Source organism: Sparus aurata, chromosome 15 (assembly GCF_900880675.1).
Source record: "Sparus aurata chromosome 15, fSpaAur1.1, whole genome shotgun sequence".
NCBI lineage: Eukaryota > Metazoa > Chordata > Actinopteri > Spariformes > Sparidae > Sparus > Sparus aurata.
Genome location: NC_044201.1, coordinates 3,574,569 through 3,601,111, shown reverse-complemented (window position 1 = coordinate 3,601,111; position 26,543 = coordinate 3,574,569). Strand labels below are relative to the sequence as shown.

Genomic DNA, 26,543 nt, shown 5'->3' with positions numbered 1-26,543 from the left:
TGATGGATGAATCAACACTTCTCTAAAACAGTTTTGACTAAAGTGACGTTGTAACCTTCATAACAGGAGGAGTAATGCAGGACTGCTGTATAAGACTCTATACAACCACTATATATTATATATTATATTTACCACTTTAATGTCTCCAAAAAACGTATAGCGTTCACTGCAAAAAATTCTTTTTGTGACAAAAACCCCCAAAACATCAATGGATGGGACTGATAAATAACCTGCAGCTGCATATCCGCCACATAAAAAAGAAAGGGAGAAGGGAAAAAAAAATACACACGAGTTTTAAAAGATTTTACTAGCCACTGTGGTTTCAGGGGTCACCAATCAGTAATATGAGGTAAGAGAGGAAGGAGGCCAGCATTACTACCGACATTTCTTCAATCTTTCCAGGATAACAGCGAAAACCGTGTCGTCATTTGGACCTTGGTCTGTGAAAACAAACATTAGATAAATAATTTGGGGGGTTAAATTTTAAACCCTCCCCGGTTATAGTTTGGTTGAGTCCAGAGTTCCTGTAGATCCAAGATGGCGGAATAAGCAGCGACGTGCAGAAGTTCACTTTTAACTCTAAACCCTGAAGCTGTTCATCCTCCCGTTCTCTTGTCGGAATATTTTTTATTGAGAACGAACGCTGGTAAGTCCCAAAACACCCAGAGCTTTCATATTTTGTTACACTGTCTCGAAGCTGAAGCCCGTTTTATCTTCGGAGTTTTGTGAGTAGATGCCATAGCCGCAGCAGCTAGCCGTAACGTTATTTTAGGTTCCAGTTATCCCAGTTGTTACGGGGCTGAGGTTCATACTGGGAGCCTTTCTTACTGGCTGGAAAACACATGGGTATGCCAGCTTTATAGAGAGATTGAAACATGAAGAAGAGAGTGCTCAGGTCACAGGATGGTTCATAAGTGCAGGTTTCAGTATCACACTGAGCCACTGAAGGCTGACGTTAGCAATGCTAACATTAGCGCCAGTCTGGTGAGACTGTTGCTTATAGAACTAGCTAGCTAGCTGCGAGCATGCTAACTGGAATCTACGATTGGACTGCTGGCGATTAAAATAAAGTTTCCTCCTCATCATTTCTTGCTGCTTTTCGGATAATCATCTTCTTTATTAAAGTACACTTTTGAATGGTAACAAGGATGTGCATGTGCTTTCTCTACGCGCAACTATGTTTATTTTGTCATTGTGGTGCACAGCATCAATGTAACGTTAATGGTAATATCTGAGGTATTGTTTGGTATTTGACGTTAACTCAGATTTGGAGCGGCCATGGTCCTACTTAGATATTTTTTCCACCTCTGGATGCCTACTTAAATCAATGCTGATCTTCAACACATAACAAATTACAAGTTATTAGTTTGTCCTCGGTTCACTGCTCTGTGTTGCCATTAGTGCGAAATCTGAGTAATGAATGGAGCCAACTATTGATATGTTTATGTGGATCACTGTGAACTATTGTGAAATAACCGAAGAGGCTTGAAGTAAAAGTGTTAGGAGCTAAGTTGCAGTTTTACGTCTGATGCAAGAAAAATAATAGTGCTGCAAAATTATGGCTAAGTGCAACATCTAAATTGCAGAAGCTGCAATATTCTGATAATGTATGAAATGTGTGACAAACATCATTATAATAAGGTACTGTGGCTCTGCAGAGAGGCCCAAGCCTACAAATGTTGTTCACCAGGGTAAGAACATATTGTTTATTAGAGGCCCTAATAAATTTCACATAAACAGGATTTTAATAGGTTTTCATTTGCCTTTTTTGTGTGAAAATGTTCCCGCAAATTGTGAATAATATTGAAATCCCAATATCTGTCAAAATAATGAAAATATGATTGTTTTCCATATCATGCAATCCTACTTTAGAACCTCAATAGTTGGACAGTGTATGTATTTAGACGCCCGCCTATGAGTATTAGAAATGTTAAATTCCCAAAGTTGACCCTGTATCCTTGGCCAGCTTCTTTGTAGTCATGGTCCGATGGGTGCTTGAAATCCTTGAAAATGCTCACATTTTAATGTTATGTTTTCAAGGTTTGAAGGGTGCTGAAAGGGTTAAAATTGTAACATATCTCTCTATAAAAGCAAATAACCTCTGTCTGTCTGGCTGTGTGTGTGTGTGTGTGTGTGTGTGTGTGTGTGTGTGTGTGTGTGTGTATTCCTCAAATATCTCTGCGGATCAGGATCAGACTGACCTGAGAGTTTCAACATGGCTGCTGCATGGTTCAAGGGTGTGCTTTTTCGCATTTGTTTGGACTGCAATGATACCGTTAATAAATTATTTCATAAATGCTTTACAAATTCCACGAGCATTGTCCACCGGAGCCACTACAGTCATGTGCGCACCAGAGCCAATCACTGCACACCGTGGCCACGCGCTCACCGCGACCCCCCACCTTAAGAAACAAGCAGATTTATACCTGCAGCGGCGCGAGCTGGAACGGGATTTTGCCGGCGGTTCGGTCCCATTCTATTCTGTTCTGTGCATCTAAACTGACTGTTGTGGATTAATGAGATTAAACGAGTCCGGACCGAGTCTGTTCGGGTCTGAGGAGATCTGGAGACGCGTGGACAACAAAGTGGAATCGGAATCTGTGGATGTTCGTGTGTAGCTAGCCGCTAGCTAGCAGCTAGCTGCTAGCCGCTAGCTACACGGCCCACCTCCCGAAGCGACGGACCGGAAGCATCGGCACGTCCAAAACGGACCTAGGGTAAATAATGTCCGCCACGCTTTTTCGCGGAGAATTGCTGTCACGTTTGCTTTGTGTCTGGTGCAGGAAGAAACGGTAAAAACGGGCTTTTGTCACGAAAGTGTCCAAGCAGCAAGTTCGGTTGTTGAGGAACAGGAAGTGGGAGGGACCTAGGCGGATGATTGACATGCAATGACGGTCGGTGTGTGTGAGAGTTGAGAGATTTGTGACATTTAGCGTGTTTGGAGTGTGTAGTTAGTGTGTTATGTAGTGTTTGGTGTAGTGTGTTTAGTGAGTAGTGGAGTCGTTTTTTTGTTTAACGAGTCAGAATAATGACGAGAAGCTGAATGTGGAGCAGGCAGTGCAGCTCTTTATTCAGCTGGAAGGAGCACAGGCAGACCTGAGCATTGCCTGCATTTACATGTAAATAGTTACATATAACTTTGTAAATTTTTTAAATGTATGCACACATTTAGATAAACAACAATTTATATTTGCATTATAAGTTAAAAAAAAAAATAAAAATGGTTAAACATATTTGTGGTTTTCACTAGGGGTGTCAGCGTTTACAATTTTTTCTACACGTGTAAACGTGGCTTCTAACCGACGTGTACACGGTTACACGTCGGAGATTTATGATTTCTTTCTATCGCAGTTGTGGTAGCACCGATGCCAGCAGCAGTCTCTCCCTCCAGCTTGTTCGGGTGTTTCCATCACAGGTGGTTTAGCGTGGATCCCGTGCTGTTGTTGTAAGCCAACTTTGCCTGACATAGCCTACACTCAACTTGATTTCCACTGGCAGTTTGTTCATAAAACACACAGTGCTCTGCTTGTTGACCGCCGCCATTGTGTCCCACAGTCAACTTGAAGTGACGTGACGCGACACTGGCTGTGGCTGCGGGAATTTTTTTATTTTATTTTTTTTATATCAACGTAACATTGTGCCCCATTCATCTATTATGTATAACGTGAATACAAAAAAGGCGTGACAGTACACGTCATGATGATGAGGCCTGTGTGTTTTGTTTCAACGTTTTTCCCCCAGTGTCCTCCTGTTAATCTAAACATGTACCAAGTAACTGTTTGTATTCATATGGATGCTGTCATAATGTGTTGTGATTGGGATTGAAAGTTAAGTTTTTCACTCTAAATTACTTAATTACATAATCACCATCAGTAAACAGGATGCTGTCTGACTCTCTCACTTGTGGGGAAGGAAGCTGTTTTCTGGGGGAAATTTCATTGAAGTCTCGGTCGGGAGGGCTGACTGTCACCATGAGACAGTAACTACAACAACACAATAGTTGAAGGAGGCAAACATATAGTGAGTTGGTTTTTTGCCTGGGGCAGATGCTGTTTTACAGACAGAAATGTAACGAATAGTCGGTAGGACAGACATGATGACAGACACGTTTCCATGTTTAACTGTGGTATTTCTTTCTGCATGTAAACTGCCAAAGACACTACCAATTACTACGTTACTGTTGTATGGTCCTTTAATATTGCTTTGTGGGACTGGGATTTGTTTAGTTATCACATTGTGAACACAGTGAATGTGAATCAACACGCCCCTGCTCCACGCCACCAGCTTATCCATTCACACAGATACAGTTCGCCTCTGATACTTTTGCACAGAGGAGGATGTGGAGAATTCTCCACGTCCTCCTTTATGTTCTCAGCAAGGTTAGATGGCAAACAAAGTCTACTTTAGTGTTTTCCCTTAATTTCTTAGACTTAGATTTTGGTTGTGTGAGCATAGCATAATACAATCTTTTTGAACGTGATAAAGAGGTGAAATAATCATTTTGAGTGTATTTGTATAAATGTCATTTACCACAGCTGTAAGTGTTTACCTTATTTTAGATAGTCTCTGCATTGTTGCTGTTTCTTGCCAAACAAGATGTGAACTGTGTTAATTCTGTTGTTCAAACTGAGCTTACTTCTAGTTAAGATTGTTTGTCTTTAACCTTTGCAACCAGGGTTGAAGTCAGGTTGGAAGCTGCCATGCTTTGGTGAACTGTTGTCTTTATAAGGGGTGGACATTTCTAAAGCCATGCAGGCTTTTCATAGAAAGCCAACCCTGCTAGAAATAGAAACTTTTCCTGTGTGTCACATTTCTCATCACAAATGCACTTGAAACAGAACAGTAGAAAGCAGCAGACCATTTACCCCACAGACTTAATCTATAACATTCTGAATAACCCACATCTTTTTTTCTGGAGCTGATCATGGAAGTAGCTTAGAAGGCAAACATCTCACTTCTTTCTCATCTCTGTGGTGCAAGCTGGAGCAGATAAACCCCCGTGGCTACTGCAGAGTCATTTGACATGGAAGTGAATGCCAACACCAAATGTTTGGAGATGTTATACAACATGAACATGATATGGGATACTATTTGTCTTTACATCTGTTTATGCTGCAGATTTATTGTCTTGTTGTCTCACCTACATCTTGAAACATGCCTAATGTTAAAGAAAAGATAAACTCTGTTAAGGGGATTCATTTACTGGAGAACATGACTTTGACTAAATTTATCATCTAGTTTATGGTCTGGTCAATAGTTATTGAGATATCTTGCTCCTGTACAAAGTCTGTCTACTCTTGACAGACTGATGTTACCATCCATGGAAACCCGAACTGAGCACAGAAAAACAAACACATTCATATTAGTCTGTGACTACATGTTTAGCACGTTAGCTCGCCTAACACATTGTTGCATGTAAGTGCTGTATTATAGGCAAATGGACGTGTGGTAGTTTCTTTAAAGCTAAAAAAAAAAACTGAAACTCAAAATTCAAACCAATCAGGCCAGCAATAAATCTACCTTTTTGTAAAGCTTTTAAATTCAGTTGTAGTCAGTTTGGAGGCCAAAATTGTTGTGTTAGAGACAACAATATTGGCAGTAGCCTTTTTATTCTTTGTGTTAACAATGCAGGGTTCTCCCCAGAAATTGTTAGTGTTGCGGCGCACCGTCTGTCGGGGGGGGGGGTGCGAACGCTCGTTAACGTCAGTCCGGGGGACACGGACAGACGGTCATCAACTCCGTCAGCCGGGGGACGGACGGACGCTCATCGCCGTCAGCCGGGAGCTCCTAGCCGTCAACCGGGGGACGGACGCACGCAGGCAGGCACGCACGCACGCACGCACGCTCGTCACCGTCACGCGCGGAGTATAGCGGCGCTGACCTAGCGGTATAGCGGCGCTGAACTAGCGGTATAGCACCATAGCGCCGCTGTTCCACCGTCTGGGGAGAACCCTGCGTAGGCGCGAGGCAAAAATGCTTTGGTGCCGCGCCTAAGCCGTATAATGGCAGGGAAAACCCTGCAATGGTTAAATCTGGATCTGAATCAGAAATACTTTATTGATCCCCGAGGGGAAATTGCTTGCATTACAGCTACTCTTATTCAAAAGTCAGAAAAAGAAAAGCTATTTATAAGCCAGAATAATAGAAGAATACAAATAAAACCAGTATACATCTATATACAGGGTAATAAATAATGCTACAGTTGAGGTATGGCTTATTGCACATTATTTGTGTGTTATCTTTGGACTTTAAATACAAAAGAGAGAAACAAAGCGTCCAGAGTCCTCCTATTGACTCAGTGTCTGACACTCCTAAACACAGTAAATCAATGTGGGAGATGTTACCCAAATTTAAATGAATTGTAAATATAGTCAATTTGTTTGATGTCAAGTATAAAGGAGGTGGAACACTTAACTTTCACCACTCGTCACAGCCATTGACCAGCCTTTTGCTTTTGAATGTCTTCCACTCAACACAAGTGTTAAAGAATCACAGCCCTGTTGCAATGGAGTTAAATAGGTTAATAAATCCAAGTTGTGCTGGGCTGATGTGCTGAGTAAGACCAAATGAGCACGTGTGGAAATGCCCTATTAACCAGCTGCATCTCTAGCCCCTTTCACACTGCCCTTTCAGGTGGGAATCATGCGCCAATACTCCGCCCCTGCGTCTGCTTGAAAGTTACAGATGGGGCACAGTTTTGCTCTGACTCTGATCCGCTTCTGGCATCCATGTGAATTGAAAATAGGCAGCACAGAACGAAGATGTGATGTGTCAGTCCGACGGTGTTTACGGTCTGATAACTAAACAGATCCATCACTCTTCAGATAAAGGAAAGAAATTCCCCGCACATAAACCCACAAAGCAACATTACAGGACCTAATAACAGTAATGTGCTAACTGATAGTGTCTTTGGCAACCTAAATGAAGAAAAAAATACTGCATCCATACATGGAAAAGCCTCTCTCCTCCTGTCTGTCCTACGACTCTTCAAGTAACAGCATCTGTCAAATCAGAGGAAGCCAGGCAACCTCAATGATCTATATTGATAATTTATTCAGAAAGTCCTCCAATATTCAGACTTCAGCAGCCTACAAAATACAAGCTGCATCTTTTCAATACACATAGGGCTTAGCGATAAAACGATCTCGATCATTTTCATGATAAAAATGTTCAAGATAATGATGATACATTTATGAATTTAATGTCAATACAGCTTTCCTGAGTCCGTTTTCCTCTCCCTAGAAAACACTACACCAACAGCCAATCGCACAGCAGAGAATCAAATGCATGTGCTTGATACATGTTTCAGGCCCTTCCCACACACAACAACGCAGACCACCTGTGTGTCAAGCTGACATGAAAAAATGAGCGGTCCGACTGACAAAACTGACAAAGACGAAGAAATTGTACTAAAGTAAGGTCATACCACTTCGGCTATTTGGAAACCTGAAGTCTGACAATGGACAGACCAGCATTAGGTTCAAAATGTGTCGGCAACCATCATCCTCTTCAATTATCTCAAAAGGTACTGTCCCAAACACTCCTAAAGCATTAGTTTACGCTATAATGCTAGCATCAGCATCCCGCAAGTAGCCAACAGACCAGCCTCACTGCCGCTGCTTTTTTGGCCATTACCCCATATGAGAAGAAACTGAAGCGATACAAAGACATAACCAGCACAATTAAATACTGTTTTACTAAATATATTAGGCCTATAAGCACAGTTGAAAAACAGGACTTCAAGAAGCTAATGTCTGTGATGGATTTTAAGTACACTCTGCCTGGGCGACCATTTTTTTCCCAAACATCTGTCCCTCAGCTCTACACAGAGTGGAGGGTCAAGGTGGAGGAGCTGAGGGACAGATGTCAAGCACTTCATGACCACCAATGATATGTTGTCTGGTCACCCGTCCGAGCCACATCAGGTCTTACAAAACAGGAGGCTAATGGAGCTGAACTGACCAGCTACCTGCAAGCTCAAGAATCTGCAATATTCACAGGATACAGAAGCATAATCATTCTTAACTTTAACTTTACATTATATTTTCTTTAATCACTGTTCAGTTCAGTATACTACCTCTAAAATGTTTGAGACAGTTTAAAACAAGCAATTTGTTGTACATATTTATAATTTGGACCAACATTCCGCAGGCCACAATCAACAGCCTGATCAACTCTATGCGAAGGAGATGTGAGGCGAATGGTGGTCACACCAGATACTGACTGGTTTTCTGACCCCCCCCCCCCCCCCCCCCCCCCCAATAAAGATTCTCAATCTTTCACATCTCCATAGCAATGCATCCGTATAATCGAGAAATTTCTACACCTCTAGTTAATAATGGATAATTTTTTACTGGGTTTTTTACTGGGAAAAAACACATTTAAAGAGAGGTTTAAATGTAATCTTTCTTAATTTAAAGCTAGGTTTAAAGGTTGGTGCAACAGAATTTCAACTTGAACCATAATTTTATCAGGTTTAAAAGTTAATCCTTAATGGTGCAATCCAGCCTTGGTGTTAAATGTATGTTTCTGTATTCGATAAGATTATTTTCAGGTGTTGTAATACCATGACCTTTTGGTAGCTAAATGTGTGAAGCACTTTGGTGCTACTCAATGATGCTACATCTGAGGGATTTGGGGATATTTAAAGTGTTACAAGTAAGCTTAGAGAATCTGAACACTGTAGTTGGTTAGCAGTAGGGCTGGGCGATTAATTGAATTTCGATTTTGGCTTCCCTCGATCATGAAAACAAGATAGGCCTAATCGTAATAAAACGATCATTCTGTCACACGCCGTGTCTTGTGTGGTAAATGCAGCGAACCCTTCCATCTCCACCTGTTCACTCCGCCCCCCCCTCCCCCGAAAATTTCAGCCACGCCGGTGCGTATTGCCAGTGCGTATTGCCAGTGCGTGTTTTGAAAAAACGTGTAGAAGAAGGCGGTAGAAGATGGCAGAAAGGCAGCCTTTGGTCGGGAAGAAAGGTAAAGCGAATTCTGTGGTGTTGAAACACTTCGGTTTCGAGGAGTCTGACTTGGAACAAACTGAGATATTGTGCAAGATACGTCACGCGACCGTGTCTGCACCTCAAGAGAACACGACCAATTTATTCAACCATTTAATGTCCACACAGAGTAATACATGACGAAGTAGTGAAGGAACAAAAAAACTCAAAAATTAAAAGCTCCTTGACTCCTGCCACCGCAGTCCTCAATTAAGGACACACTTTACAATGCCACCGCATATCCACCCAGCTCCCACAGGCATGAAGAAATAACGGATGCCATGACATACAGGATTGCCAAAGACATGTGCCCTATCAACACCGTTAGCGACCCGGGGTTCAATAAACTGATTAACACATTGGACAAGCGGTATGTGTTACCAACACGTCACCATATCAGCAGAATTGCGCTGCCTGCCCTTTATAAAGAATGTTGTGGAAAAGTTGCAAGAGAAGTGTCAACAGCATTATATTTTGCCACCACAACGGACCTATGGTCGAGCCGCTCCGGGATAGGGTTTATTTTTTATTTTTACATATTATTTAATTCATTTTATTGATATATTTTTCTCTTATTTAGTTGCATTTTTCTTGTTTTTCAGGTCAAAGTTGTCGTGTTAAAAGAAATACCAGAGTTCAAAGTTAAATAAGTGCTTGTTCTCAAATCAATGAATAATCGTATTTAATAATCGTGATTACAATATCAATCAAAAATAATCGTGATTATGATTGTTGCCATAATCAAGCAGCCCTAGTTAGCAGTTGCATGTAAGCTGCAACAGTGGTTTCAGGCCATTATCGGGGGTTTCTGTTGAAAGTGTGTACCTGGAGGGTGATGTGGGAAGTTGTGTCAGAACATGTTAAGACATGACAAGCAGGCTGTAATGAATAGTTTGTGCAGGAAACTTTGCTCATTCCCATTCCCCTACTCTCTGCTCCTGTAGTGAGCAGGCCTGCTCACAAGGACTTGCTGTGGGAAGGTGTTACACTTAAATGCCACCTTTTAGAGGGATTCATTTTTCAATGTCTCGAAGAATGAATGTAATTTGATTTAACTAGTGATGTGCTCATTCGATAGTTGCTGTTTAGCACAGACTGTGATGTGCTCATTCGATAGTTGCTGTTTAGCACAGACTGTGATGTGCTCATTCGATAGTTGCTGTTTAGCACAGACTGGGGGGGCAATAGTTCAGTCTGTTGGGACTTTGCATTGGGACTAGAGGGTTGCCGGTCCTCGACCCCCTTGGACCAGTCTATACAAAGCTTGGACTGGTAGCTGGACAGGTGCCAGTTCACCTCCTGAGCACCGCTGTGGGGCCCTTGACCAAAACACAGAAACCCTAACTGCTTCTGAGATGTACTGCTCCTGGTGCCTCATAGGGCTTCAGGAGTCCTGTTTGTGCAAGTGTGAACACTCTCTTCAACCAGGGCTAACTTTAGCCAGCTCTCCCTCCTGAGCTGCCTTAGCAGATATAACCTTGATGTAACACTGCCCTACTAAGGCAAAATACCTTAACTCTCCCGAGTGTGAAACTGAGATAAATGATTTTAAAGTTATGTAAATTGCCTGACAATTGAGTTACATGTATAATATTGTAATTTTAACATTTTGTAGTGTAAACCTATATTAATCTATCTACAAAAAAATGAACTCAAATTTGACCTTTGACCCTTTTACAGAAGTTACTGTATTCTGCCTTAGCATTGCCCACAAAATGACAATCGGTCATACCAAGGAAAAATACCTCAACTTCTATTTTATAGCACAATGTTATGATAACAATGATAACTTTCGCTTAAAATGTAAGCACCCTATTGGACTCACTATGATAAAATGGCTTAACATTTATCAACATCATATGAAAAATATAGATCAATATGTTTTTTCTGTATTTTATACTCATACTAGTACCACACAGGCAGTCACATGATTGATTCACACACTCTTTCTGACAGACATCAGTATTAATGTAGGCGCCATATTTATACTGCTTACGATAGTTTAGTAGTTTTCCTTTAAAAATGTGGAACTGCTACTTTAATTACGCTGCTGATGACATCACAGCCACTTGGCTCTCAGACTAGGTTAAGCAGCCCACGGAGCTATACAGTTTTTTGACCATACAATAGAGAAGAATTTTGTAACTTTGTTTTTTGCTTTGTTTTAAGTAAAATTCTTTTTGAACAGAAGTTACTGCCTCGGAAGATTCTTGTGTGTCAAACTTAAAAGCCAAGAGGACTGCTTAATAGTAGTGGTAATAGGGTGGAGTACGGAGTGGACAAAGATTGCCGTTACAATTAACAATGAGAGTGTTTTGATGTTTTAATGCATATAAAACACATCCTCATAGTCATTTCGCACAGTTAATTACCTCCAGAAAAAGCACCATTCTGCAAAATCCTCTTCTTCTTGACCTCCTCAACACCCAGGTCCTCTGCCAGTTTGAGCATTTTCTTCAGCTTTGCCATGGAATGGCCATTCACCTCGTCCCTGATGGCCTGGTATTCAAAGACCTTCATCTTCTTACAATTTGATTTTTTGAAAACTGACACGAAATCGTACACCACTCCTCCTGGTCTGCATCTCATCTCTTGTTTCACGCCATGATGCACACTGTCAGCACTCATAAAAGTGTGACCAGGCTCAAAGCATTTTACGGTGACATCTTCAGTTGATACTAGATTGGAGTTGACCAAGGACACAAGAGACGAAAGAAGGCACCAGTTCATGTTTATGGCACTGCAGTTGTCCACCCAGTAGATGATATGTTTGCAGTCCCTCTCTTTTTCTAGTGCCACCACATATGCAGATGTGATCTCCTCTGGACTCCGCCCTGCAACTTCTTCCTGCCAGACAACAGAGATGTTTTTCTCTGTTGTTTTTTTATTCCACTGATGCAAATGTCTCGTGGTAAACACATATACGCCTGGTGAAGAGCGCAGATTTCACACCAGGCTTTCTAGAAAGCATTATACTTTCTGCAGGTCTACACTTCTGACTGACGTACTATTGGGTCAGTCTCGATCTGCATTGGCACAGCAGTGTTGCCTGGTTTCAACAGCTCCGGCCTTGTGTTTTTTCCACTTGTCACACTGTGGACAGTTTTTGGGGGCTTCCTTCTTGTGCTTTTCCTTTGTGTGCTGGTCCTAAAGCAAACAGCTTTCACACTCCTCCTCTCCGAGTTTGGCAAAACTGATGTTCTTGGACCCTACTGCTTTTCGATAGGTGTCATAGGCGCACTGGTGGCCTTTCTCCAAGTAGTCAGCTAACATCAGCTTGATGCTGATGTCACTGGGGACATACCGGCGGTAGGATGCATGTTCCCTCCTGTAGGGGCTGATGGTTGGATTGAAAGACTCGATATGAGCATACAAGGGTGCCAGGTCGAGCTTGTTTGCAGGCCCATGTCTCCCTCTCTGGTCAGCAGGTGGGGCTAGGGCTGATGTTTGTTGTTTGCCCATCACTGTTAGGACTATGCTATCATTTGTAGGATGATTGCCCAGTTTAGAAAGGAAGAAGAGTTTGCATACTTACTGTGGGTTTCCGCCTGTATCTCTCAGCCTATAGATGAAAGACCTGCTTCGCCTACTTGGGTTTGCACAGACCTTTGTCCTTGGCACCTGGCTGACGCGATGAATTACAAAGGCTCTCTTTTCTTTGTATGCAAGGTCCCTGAAATCCCGCCATATCTTTCGTTGATGGTCCTCTGAACATTTAGCAGAGCATTGCCGCTGACACTTGATTCCACATGGGGCCCTCAATGGTGGTCTACTCATGGGTTGTGGAAGAAGAGCAGGAGTTGATGTTGATGTGGCCTCACACCTTGGGACAAGCTCCTGGGCAGACAAGGGTTGAAGGGTTGTCTTTTCTGGGGCTGAGGCTGATGGAAGTTGTGGACTTGGTGCATTGCCATGGATAAGGCTCAAGCACTGACATGGAGTCACAGAACCGAGGGCAGACAGTACATCGAGGAAAGGCCCTGGTGCCATCAGTGAGAGTGGAAGGGAGTCTTCAAAGACTGCTAGGGTGGCATCTGGTGTGCTGGTGATGAAAATGCCATCTTTTCCATAGAACAGATCATCACTAACATCTAGACAGCTATTCAAAAAAGTCCTCTCCAGTTTTGCAGGGGACATGCTGCTGAATGTCTCCAGAAGTAGGCACAACAGAAACTGAAATGAATAAAAGAGCATTTAGAAACATGCAGCTAATTAATATTACAGGAGGATGTCTGAATCTCAACTTCAACTGACTAGGTCTACTCTTGATTAATTAACCTAGACCTAATCGAGCCTAGCCTAGGCTAAAACATACCGCTTAGGCCTATATTAGGAAAAGGCTCAAATTCCATGCCAATCAATGGCCTAGTGGCACATATGAGTGGCACCCATTCAGCAAAGCTGTGGATAATTCTCAGCTTTGCCATTTGGTCTTTACAACCTGACACCTATGACATCAATGAGTCACATGGTGGATTCGTCCAATGATTCATTTTATTTTCTATGATGGCAAATCAAGTTGTGACATCGAGCTAAGGAAACTGCCTGCTTTGTGACTAGCTTTAATTTCCCCACCAACCCACAGCTACACTAAACTCAAGGATTGGATAGATAAAATTGACAGCCTGTTGCTGACAACCTGGGAGTGTTGACTAGCTGGCAGCAAGTTTTAAAAACTTGTGGTGGATTTATTGCTTTCTCGTAGGATGTTTGGCATGGATTTTCAACAAAAGGTAGGCTGTAAATTACTACATTCCTTCTGCTGGTGTGTGGGTGTGTGTGGAAGGTGTGTTGTTGTGGCTCCAACCAACTTGCGTAGTTTTCAGTCAGTGGACTGTCATTGGCAGGCGAGAGCGAGCCTATGAGAGGCAAATTTTATTTCAGTTGTACATGGGCTGTGAGTTAAGATATCCTACAAGCCAGTGTTTGTGTCTGGTTTGTGAAGTAGGTTAGCCTACTAGTTTGCATCACTAGCTAAAGGCCACCACTACCTATTACTGGATTTTAAGTTAGGCTACCAAGATTATCTTTTTTTTTTTAATGCACTGTGTGTCATTCTTACCTTGATCTTGGGATTTACGTTTCAAAGCCATCTCCACCATCAATTTCCCTTGAGAGTTTGCCATTCTTCAAACCTAGATGTCAATAATCTAACACAAGCAAGCTGTGCAAAACATGTACTGCATACACTTCATTGAAGTTGGTGTGTGTCTGAGGTGATTTAATTGTATAATACATAGACATAGCACCGTAAGTCCAGTGTGGCAAAACAGTAACTTCACTTTGATGGTTGGTCAGAACAAGTCAGTGCACTGTGACTTCGTTCGAGTGTTCAGGAGCAGCGTGAAACGAAGGCATAGAGCAGTATCTGACGTAACTGGCTTCTGCTACAGTTTCCCCTTGGCTTTTTGAAGTTATGGCAAAAACATCATCTTATACCCCAAAAAAACAACCAAATTGAAACTTGTCTACATGATAAAACGTATGTTTATTGTCCTAAAAATGACAATAACAAATTTTCACCCAAAACTGAAGTTACAACCTTTTGTCCTAGGGCGGCAGAACAGCTCCCTTAGCCTGGGGCCACTATTGGCCGTAACGTTATTCTGTTCTCTCAGTTTACATAGGATATCACAATTGTGAATCAGAGTGAGTCAATATTTAGCTGCTAAAGCTGCACACCTAGCTATGCAGTTTCTACTGGTTCATTATGTAGTTCCAATTTTATTTCATATTTTTGAGTCCAGTACTTGAGTGCACCTGAAATGTTGTTGTATTTTGTACAATGACTGATAAAGTCTCTATCTAATGAAAAATTAGTAAAATAATAAATTATTTTGTCAGTGATTAACCTCTCCGCACCCACCCGCCCGCCGACGGGCGATTTCAGATAAATGACTGTATGTCTACACTGCGCAGTGACGTATCCCGCTTCAACTTTCATCAATATACTATACTATACTATACTATACTATACGTTGTTAGAAAGAGGAGAATCTCCGCAATTCATTCATCCAGTTGATTTTGCAGAAATCATGAGCACCAAACCATAATTCATTGATATTCACCAGCATGGTAAACGTGAGACACAAGAAACACATGGCGACTCCCTACCTTTGAAGCGGCCATAAAGCCGTAATATGTGTCCATTCCTCAATTATCTATATTCCAGTTGTCCGTAAGAATCCACTGATCAAAAGCATCAAAATGGTTTTTCATAAAATTATTCCAGCTTGTGAATATCGTCCTGTAAAGTCCATTTGTTTACCGTCTGCCAACTTTGTCCGGCAAATAAAGTCCATACTTTACCGGCCGCACCGAAATGTTTTCTAGTTCCTGTATGGTGATGTTGGGTATGCTTGTTTTCATCACTTTGCTGGCTACAAAATAAAAGTGTCCCCATCTTTTTCTGTTCAGTTTTCACCCCAGCAGAGCCCCTGAAGTAGATCGAGCACTGCCTGTTTGAAGGACCAATAGACTTTGTTTACTGTTTTTCGCTGCCTTAGTATAGGAATAGCGTATTGGCTATCGACATGTCAATAACTCAGGCTTCTAGCCAATTATTTTACCTTTCTAATGAGGGCAGGCGTGCCCAGGTCAGGTATTTAAGAGCCGAGGGGTTTCCGTGCGTCTGGCGACTCGTGGGCGGACTTTACACAGCAGACGCATGGTGAAGAGACGCAGCAAACATTTACATTTCTTCGTAGGCATTTTCAGAGTTTACAATGGCGAAAGCCAGGAAGAAATCCAAATATATCCGAGAAGATGACCAGGAATGGACTATAGCATCATCTGATGAGAGTCAAGACAGTGAGTATGACTCTGAGAGAGAGGAGATGTTCGCTCAGGGACTTGACGACATCTTAGATCGGTGAGTAACGTTATCTTTGATCATGTTTTATTTATTTATTTAGCCATGAGTGAAATTTGAATGAAAGTTGGTGGGTGGGTTTTTTTTTATGATTACAGTGAACAGTACAGTATACATTAGCATGTCATAAATGATGCTAAATGGTTAGCGCCCCAGGGCCTAATTAGCCTTGCTAAGCCTAGCTAGCTAGCTAGCTACTCAACTACTCAACTAAAGTTATGTAATCCTTGTAATCCTATTCTATAATGTCAGGGTTTTCCCTGCCATTATACGGCTTAGGCGCGGCGCCCAAGCGTTTTTGCCTCCCGCCTAAGCAGGGTTCTCCCCAGACGGTGGAACAGCGGCGCTACACCGCTATACCGCTAGGTCAGCGGCGCTATACTCCGCGCGTGACGGTGACGAGCGTCCGTCCCCCGGCTGACGCGATGAGCGTTCGTCCGTCCGTCCGTGTCTCTCTCTTCCCCCCCCCCCGGGGACAGACGGTGCGACGAGGCTCAAAATGAATGTGATTCATTTTCAGCCTCTAATTCCCTTTTATTTAGATTTTTTTTTTCAAGCTTGTAAACAAATTGAACTAGATCTTTTTCACTGACCAGACACTGGGAATATTCCCCCAATTCAATTATTCTGTTTATGTACAGTCATTTCCCTGATGTTTTTGTGTAATATATAATATCATATCTGTGTTTATTTGTTTCCTATGTAAATAACACCCCAAATGCATTTATATATTTTTTCATTATATTTGGTAACATTTGTGCATTGCATTGTGTTTTGTAGGTCACAGTCTGACAGTGACTTGGATTGGGAGCCTCAAAGTAGGACACTCAGACGCCAAACCCCATCTCCTGCTGAAGGTGGTCGGCAGAAGCGGCAACGATCCTCTGCATCCACCAGTGCTACCTCCCCCGCTGCATCTTTCACTGCCCCCTCTGGCTCAGGGGACGCTGCAGCTTCTACACCAACTGCTGGACGTTCCCGTGCTGCCAGACGTGCCCAGGGGAGGGGCAGAAGAGGAGGATCCTCCAGAGCACATAGCTCCCACACAGAGGAACAACAGTGGCATGATGTGGGGGATGACGACGTTGAGCCTACTCAAGTTGCCTTCATGCCGGTGAGACAGCCCGGACCACAGCAGGAGACCAGAGTGGCAACCAGTCCACTGCAGTTTTTCAGACTGTTTTTCACCGACGCAGTGCTTGGGACTTTGATGGCAAACACTAATATTTTGTTGATATTGGCACAGTTATACATACAGTAATAGTGTATTGATAGATAATACAATCCTTGTTTGAAATTCAGTTCAGTATAGTCTGTCATTTTTGTATAATGGTAACTATTCTGTAGTGTCTTGTCACATGACATTATCTCAATATGGCCACCTAGAAGCGTGTGGAAACCCCTCCAACCACCCATCAAATGAATGTGTGAATAAATTATGTTTTGAATCATGGAGAAAGGTTTTATAGTCACCAGAATGCTTCAGTAATGTTTCCAGTGTCACAGAAGTGAGTAAAAGCATTTGGCACAATTTGGCCATTTGGAGACGTTTTGGAGAGGTTCGTGGACGCCAGTGACACCACAAACTAAAACCTCCGTAACTCCCATAAGGGTAGGCCTAGAAGTCTAAAATTTCACCCAGGTGTAGTTGACAAGATGAGGAAGGTATGTGCTATATTGCCATATGCCTTACATAAAGCACATCCTAGTTATTGTTATTCAAATATGACCTATTATTTTCGAAGACAAAAAAAATGTTTTAGAGCCATGTTTGAACTGATGTCATTATGGTTGTGTGTATGGTACATGCTAAATAAACACATTCACAGAAACTAGAGGTTGTCAGCTTTCAAATGGCGTATCATACATCCATCTCGGACTTGTAGTTCTTGTGTTATCAGCTTTTCCATTTGGGTATGCTAAATAGGCGAAGTTACTGAAAATAGGTGGGTGTGAACAGGTTAATCTATTAAAAAACTCAAAATATTATTCTATATTCTATAATGTATTATTATTCTATTAAAAGGTTGGGGGTTTTTTTAATCATTTTGTCGTGGCTTTAAATATTGTATAATCATAATTTTAATTAGATTTTTTCCTCACAAACTGTACCATTTAGCTGTAGTAAGCTTGTATTTAGCATTCAACTTCAAACCTCTGGCTGTTTTATTGTTGGTGACATTGTTTCTGTCATAACAGTCTGTCAGTGTCACTGATTTCATTACCTCACCCAGAATATTTATAAAATGAATGCTTTTCTGGTCTGAGATCAATTCTAGTTAAACTGTGGTATGGTCCAAGTTTATTCACTATCTGGACTCTCTGTAGGAAGGAAATTCATGTGAATAAAATTAAGTGATGACATTTTATTTTCCAAAGGTCAAAGATCAACTTCACTGTGATAACTTAATATTCTGCAAAAAAACACTGTTCTGGCCATTATCTAACACCATAATTCAGGAGAAGAAGGCAGATTGTGACCACAGTATTTCCCCCAGGATCGAGTTGTAGCAGTGGAGGTACATAAGCCAAGTGAGCTGTAGAACATATTAGGTGTGATAAAGCAGTCTTTAACTTAAAATTAAAACCTGCCGGGGCGAAAATCTAATATCAATTAGGAGGGCACGAATACATGTATTCCTGAGTTGGACACCAGAATAAATACTGCAGCCCAGCTAATGACCATTCCATTACACTGATATACTGGTGATACGAGATTTGACAAATAAGATATATTTTTATGTGTCAATCATATTACTCGTTTTCAGCAAAAACGGACCTGAAAATTAGCTGTAAAAAGTCATATTTACATCATCAGCCACCATCATTTTACTACAGAGCTTTCTTTATCTTACTCTACTGACCTCCCTCTCTTTCTCGCTGATGCTTTCTTGCTATAGAGGACTAAACCAGACATAAGTATAAATGAATAAATAAATATGCATAAATAAATACATGCTGAAATACATAAATAAAAGTATAAATAAAAGAATAAATGCTTTTAATTTATTTCTGTATTTCTGTTCACATACATTTATTTATTTCTGTATTTCTGTTCACCTACATTTATTTATTTCTGTGTCCATATGTAAATGAGGAGGTAGGAGGTCCTAACCTCAGTCAAGAGCACGATTGGTCAAATCGGAGAGCCAGACAAAAGCAAACGATTCCTGATCCCAAGCCTCGCTGTCTGTAATGTAGTAAACCAGCTCCAGTTGGCTTAATGGCCTCGACCAGTGTGACAGGTTAACTGGCGTTCATTATAACTTGCGAGGGTCCTAGATGTGCTGGTGGTGTGGTTTGAGAATCCTGTCTGGAGAGAGAGGGGTCCTCAGCCATGTCCGCTAACCAGGAAAAACATTCTGCTCATCGCTCCAAGTCATGTATATGTGTATTCGTTTTGATGTGGCTTGAACACTTCTATCCACACGGAGATGCCGGGGCTGCGACCTGCAAACCACTGTTAGACAAGCGCTACAGAGCACAAATCGTCCAAAAGTGCATGTTGTCGGTCTCATATCCTTTTCGTGAATCTCTGTACTCTCAAATAACTCATGTGTGGAACAGTATTTAGCATTTGTTCACGCTGAGTGACTCGAGAGCGGCGTGGACACCGCTGTTAGCTCTTATGTTAGCTGTTAGCAGTTAGCAGTTAGCTTTTAGCTGTTGGCTACTCGCTGTAGCGCTAAGAGCGTACCGTCCAGGATAACTGTTGACACGTTACCATCGAGAGTGAGATACATGTTTGGGCTTTCCTATGAACCATTGTTGCTACTGGTGTTTGTATCACAGGTTGATCTGGACGTCTCTTGATTTGCCACAGCTGATTGACCTCACACTGAGCTCGGGCTGGATGTCAACGTACTCTGCAGACTGTTTGACCAGCAGGCTGTATGACAGTGTACAGTTTTCACACTGACTTAGCTTCAGCTTAATAACGATGTATGCGGCTCGGAACGATGGCTTTAAGTAACCATTTGAACGCAGTGCGAAATGAAAAATACCCGATGGTAACCGGTGTCACAAGGTAACCTGGACGCTGCGCTACAGCGAGCAGCTAACAGCTAACATAAGAGCTAACAGGGGTCTCCACGCCGCTCTCGGGCCGCTCGGCGTGAACAAATGCCTCAGCCTGTTCCACCCAGTTATTTGAGAGTACAGACACATACATATACATGACTTGGAGCGATGAGCAGAATGTTTTTCCTGGTTAGCGGACATGGCCGAGGACCCCTCTCTCTCCAGACGGGATTCTCAAACCACACCAACAGCACACCTGGGACCCTCGCAAGCTAAAATGAACGCCAGTCAAATTCATTACTAAACCAGAGCTACATGAACAAATGTCAACAACTGCAGCTAACAGTTAGCTGAGCGGGCTTACTGGTAGCCAGCAACATTCCTGTACAGTGTACAGGAATCAGCGCCGCTAGTAAGGCAGAAGTAGTAGACCCTCATCGAGCACACTCCTGTAACCAATCATGCTCTTGACTGAGGTTAGGACCTCCTACCTCCTCATTTACATATGGACACAGAAATACAGAAATAAATAAATGTAGGTGAACAGAAATACAGAAATAAATAAATGTAGGTGAACAGAAATACAGAAATAAATAAATGTAGGTGAACAGAAATGTAGAAATAAATAAAAAGCATTTATTCTTTTATTTATACTTTTATTTATTTATTTCAGCATTTATTTCAGCATTTATTTATTTATTCATTTATTTATGCATTTATTTATTTATGCATTTATTTATTTATACATTTATTTATTTATTTATTTATGCATTTATTTATGCATTTATTTATGAATTTATGTATTCATTCATTCATTCATTCATTCATTCATTCATTTATTTATACATATGTCAGGTTTAGTCCTCCATACCTTGCTCATTCAAAGAGGGTAATGGAAAATGATATCATCTTTGATGATAATTATCAAATCAGGGTTCGACATAACCCATGGCCCGCTGGCCCGGGGCCAGTTAAAGTAGGTGCAGGGCATGTCGATTGGACGGGCCAGTGACTGACCAATCGCTGATTACACTGATTACAGTGATTGGCCACTCACTGCCCGTACGACAATCGTGATTTGCTGGAATGCATGCGGGAAATGCTTGATTAGTGATTAGGAAAAATGTCGGCGAAGGAGTGCTACGAGTCTGAGAGGAGGAAAAGGGGATTTCTCCCGAGGTGGAAGGATCAGTATACCTGGCTGAACCACCGCGACGGCGTAATGTATTGTGAAGTATGTCGGCAGTTTCTTGCAAAGGCTGACCGCGGTCAGGGGCGTCGCACCCGTGGGGGATGTGGGTGTTTTAACACCCACACTTTTACCGGTGAGAGGGTTCAACACCCACACTTTTTCTGCAGTTTATCCGCAGTTTTGCACAAACGCCTCACTACAGTCGCTCAGTTTCTCTGGCCGCTCTAAGTCTGCACTCGCTGCAGCTGCCTCCTCTCCCCCTCCCTCTCCTGTTGCTGCTTCAAACATGACACCGGCTTTGGGACTGACCGGCTGATGATTGGCTGTTCTGCCTTAAGTCCCGCCTCTCTTGCTGTGTTAGATTTATTGTTCAGCTCGTGCTGATGCTGCGGGAACAAACTTAAAATACCAAATAATAGCTGGGGCGTTTATTTGTTTCAATCACTTAACAGACCAGGCGTTTATTTGGTACAGGCGTTTAATTCCTTCCTCACAAAAATCCGGGGTGAAAATGTCACAAACTTCTCCAGCTTCTCTGTGAATTCTCTAGCATCCTTCTGGACACAACACGTGAAAAAGCGAAGCAGAAAAACGTGCAGTGTCAGTGGTCACATCTTCTTCCTTGATGTTTTTTCAAAATAAATTATACTCTGCATTTATTTGGAACCGGTGGTTATTTACCAAAATATACCCCTCCACCCAGCGTTTAAAGGGGACCACATGATGTGTTTTATAATGTTTTTATGTGTTTACAGCTGCTAATGTATGTAACACTGTTACTGTGATGATACATGGCAGTTAAATATTGAATATGTCTATAATAACCACATCCTGACATGTAACTGTGATTTTTGATGGGAACTTATAATAACAATCATGGAGACAAAAATTAACAAAGACTGCAGATCACGATAAGAAGCTGCAACTGGCAGTGAGCTGCTTTCTTTTCTGTTAGCAGTGAAGTGATATACTCCATGACAGAACATTATAGAATATGATAATGTATAAAATAACATTTAATGGTAAAAAAAAAGTACAGTTGCAGTAGACTTCTATTATAAATATGCAGCATATATATATAGTTTATTATTATTATTATTATTATTATTACTATTTTTCTGCATATTCTTGACTTTGAATGGGAACTGCTGTAAAGCATTTCTGTTTCTGATTCATATATTATGCAGTCAGTTGTCCAAATTTTACCTTAAATTAAATGAATCAGAAACAGCGTTACATACTCCGTCGCGGTGGTTCAGCCAGGTATACTGATCCCTCCACTTCGGGAGAATTAATGGTACTGTTTGTACAGTGCTTTCAGAACATCAATCACCTGAAAAATGATAACAGAATTATAGGAGTGAGAGAAATGATACATCTCAAAATATTAAATATGTTGTAATTTCAATTTTGAAATTTTAATGCTTGTTATTATGCAAACTCCTATTACTTTTTGCCATCATTGCCAGATCATACTGATTTTGCAGGGACAGACTCTTAAAACAATTAAATGGGAACAATTTCAATAAATAAACAAGTTTTTCTTTTGTTTTTTTTTTTCAAAAAAACAGTTATTTTAATTTTTTCGTGGCTGGGCCACTAAAATTACACATGGGGCGTGTAAAACTCGAATCTACTGGCCAAGCGGACCAGCAAGAAAAAAATGTTATGTTGGACACTGCAAATGCCAACTCCATGTAAACAGATGGGCCAGGTAGGAGCCCTACTGCAGCAGCAACGCAGCCTATGTGAACACAAACACGTGAGTGAGCAGCAGCAGCTCAGCACTGCAGCCGCTACGCAGTAAACGGGCATCCAGCTAGAGGTGTGAATCTTCACTGGCGTCACCATTCGATTATGATTCGGCTGTCAGCAATTCGAACGCAAAACAATTCTCGATGCACATAAGTATATGGCATTCTCAATGATCCCCTTTCAGAAAGTCTGTCCATTAATCAGAGTACAGCAGTCTACAAAATAAAAGCTGCATATTTTCAATACATAAACATAACAAAAACAAAACATTCATCTATCTGCACCTTATTCACTTGAATCATACATCATCCATTTCACCAAAACGTATACTTATTACCATTTATTAAATGCCTTCAGAGTATTCATTACATATTAAAGGAGTCTGGACAGACATGGATGTAAACTACAACTTGACTGGTGTGCGGAGGCATACAACAACAGGCATGTTTTGCATGCCTCTGCCTCTTTGTCACCATACAGATGGCCACACTGCTAACGTTTCTTCCAGCACTGATGGCTCTGCCATTGTTAAGACCATGAAGTCCTGATTTGTAAAAACAACATTAACATCATTGTTTTTATGCCTTGTCAACTGTCATTCACATTTTCAAAGAAAATGTTAAAAAGAACATTTAAAAAAATAAAAGGAATATAATAGCCATTTTTTTTAAAGAAAGTACCAGACAAAGGCCATATAGCTACATTTTGACAAAATAATACTTATCAACCAGAATGCAAGGCATACCGTTACAGTGAGTTTTGAACAGGTGCACAAAACCAAATGGTGAAATACAAGTGAAACATTACATATTGAAAAATTCGTGTTCCCCCTTGTGAAGAAACACATTTACTTTCAATAAATAACCAGAATGCGATACGACTGAAAGTGAATCATAACGTCACACTCTATTGTGTTTTTGATTATATATGCTGCTAATGCAAGCCATGTTGATAGTCCTAAAGTCTGGTGGTCAGCTAGGGATTGTGTTTGTCCAAAGTTTTTTCTGTTTCAACATTTTTTGGCACCACTTGCAGTCTGTTCCACTGCAGCCCAGACACACCACCCAGGTTCAAATGAATTGGGGAACGTGTTTGGTCTGAATGAGGCACTGGCAACATCAGCTGCAACACTAGTGGCGTTTTTTCACCAGCACTTTTGGAGCTGCGCCTGCCCTGCCTCCAAGCAGGCTGTGGTGACGTCTCTCAACTGCGGCCAACCTGCACTCATCTCCCCCTTAAACAATTGTGTGTTACTCTCTTCATCCCTGTCAGGGTCTGACCTAATTACTGACTCGTCAGGGCCAGTGAGTGCATATGAGAAGATCAGGGCTTTCCTTACCATTAGCCTATAATTTGGCTGCATTGCCTAAGCATTTTTCCCAGTACCCATAGGTGAATGAACAGAAAAAAACAGCTGAGAAATGCTAAGATCATGTTTCTGGTTGCATTTTGCTGCTTCTGTCCTCTCATCTGCTGTCTGTGTCAGAGTTTCATCATCACCAGAATTATAACCAATGGGTTCTGTTTAACTGAACATTTTATTGCAAATACAGTATTACCAAGAATAAGGTAAACCACCTGGCTTTTGCACCTGATGTCTGGTATTCATAAAAAAAAAAAAAAAAAACTCAAGCTAGCAACGAAAACGCTGAACAGGTTATTTCAAAGTCAAAGCGTTTCCTGTCAAAGCTCTCCATAGTATATCTATCTATCTATCTAAATATCTATCTATGTAAAAAAAACAACTAGTTTCCCCTCTGGGATTAATAAAGTTATGCATCTATCTATCTATCTAATAGCACTGAATCATTACCATTAGCAAGTTAAAACATATTGTACTGTAAATAATGTAAATAGTGTTTTAAAATGTCTTCTGTAAACTACATTGTGTTCTCTTCACCATGTGTATTCCATACTATCAGACTTTTCACAAAGTATAGAGAAACCTACATTCATAAACCGCATTCACCCAAGATTTGCCCAATTTTATATTTTGTTTAACATAACAACATGACGTATCAATAAATAAAGGAAAACAACAAAATATAAAGGGAACTTCACTTTTGTGTGTATATGTTATGTATAATAAATCGCCACGTTACGGGAAAAAATATTATTGTCATTTTTTGGCTGCTGGGCCAGTGAAACTCTGATCTACTGGCCAAGTGGGCCAGTGGGGAAAAAATGTTACATTGAAACCGAGGAGCTAGGCCAGAATGTAATGGGAAAATGGCATTGCAACTTGAAGTGGACAAAACACAATAGAGGACAGTAAAAAAAATTGACATTGGTTTGTTTAACTGATTCCAGTCCACTTAAAAACAGCCTACATGCATCAGCTCCAACAGCAATAACATGTCTCAGTCTGTTACAAGACTGGTAAGTGTGCATTTTTGGCAGATACAGATGATGTCACTGGATTGACATCAATTCAACTTAATCTTTATTTCAGACCCACAGAGTTGATAGAAATTAAATTAAAAAGGAAATAAAAGCAAAAAAGATAAATTCAGTATTGTAGGCTACCTCACCAGTGTTTTCCACAGTTGCACTCACACTTGGCCAAGTTGATCCGTATGATGCTGAACCGCGATTGTCCCTCCTCGCCAGTCCTCTGCTGGCCTGCACTCACATTGCTCTGGGCGTGGGCACAGGCATACATACATACATCATCATGTTATAGCCCGGTCGCACTTTACTGCCTTTTTTATGGCTTAGTTTGTGTCCCTTTAGTTATTGACTGCCCTCTCGCTTTCCTGGATTACTTGATAATGTAAGGCGGAGTGAAACACAAGATAACACTTAAAGGAGACATATTATGCAAAACTCACTTTTTCGTTGCTTTAGTGTGTGTATTTGCATATCTGGAGTGCCTCCCCACCCCTTAAGAATGATTTTTGACCACTAAGTCAATGTTTTGTAAACGGACGCAGTCAGGAAATGTGTCTCTAAAGGAGCCAGTTGGATTTCACCCGCGCTGTTACGTAACAGAGCGGGTGATTTGAATACTCCCACCCTCATGCTGGATATCTCCTCCCACATTACGCCGGCTACATGAACCCCCAACTGTACGATGATCCGCCATTTTCTCGCCTCACTCGTACGCGACAGCCTGACCGCTACCATGTACAACCCGAAAGCCAAGCACTCCTGCTATGTCATGAGATGCATGGATACTCATGTTTCCCGTCATCGCTTCCCTACCAAAGAGGATATCAGAGCGAAGTGGCTAAATTTTATTTTTCAGGGAAACGTCCCAGCTTCAGTGAGCAAAAGTGTTTTTGTCTGTGCCAGTCACTTCACGCCGGACTGTTTCAGCAACCAGGGTCAGTATAAAGCTGGACTGGCAACGAGATTGTTCCTAGAAGATGGATCCATACCCACTGTCCGTGTAAGTATTTAAAAAAAACAGTTTCGTTTGTGTTACTTTGGCCGTTTAGCACATGAGCTAACGCTAACCGTCGATGTAGATATGAGGCTGAACTAACGTTAAGTTGCAACGTTTGGCTTACTGGTCATATGATTCACTGTAATGTTAATCAGCAGTCTTTTAAAACATGGCACTGAATTGAGAAAATGAATTAGGATATTCATATATGATCGCTTCTAATCGGCCGGTGAACAACTGCTCGGCCGTGAACATGCTAGCTAGCTAGCTGGCTAGCATGTTCAAGGCCGAGCAGCTAGCTAGCTAGCTCACCGT

General features: G+C 41.4%; 1 protein-coding gene across 3 annotated transcripts in view; it reads left to right on the top strand.

The window, feature by feature from the left end:
• Positions 1 to 299: 299 nt before the first annotated feature.
• Positions 300 to 26,543, top strand: part of ndst2a (N-deacetylase/N-sulfotransferase (heparan glucosaminyl) 2a) — a 64,036-nt gene continuing 37,792 nt past the window's right edge. For 2 of the 3 annotated variants that reach the window (XM_030441324.1, XM_030441323.1), the window contains exon 1: positions 358 to 646. The gene's annotated coding sequence lies outside the window, so the exon portion shown is untranslated. Of the gene's footprint in view, positions 647 to 26,543 lie in introns of all 3 variants that reach the window. The other variant, XM_030441322.1, reaches the window with a different exon arrangement.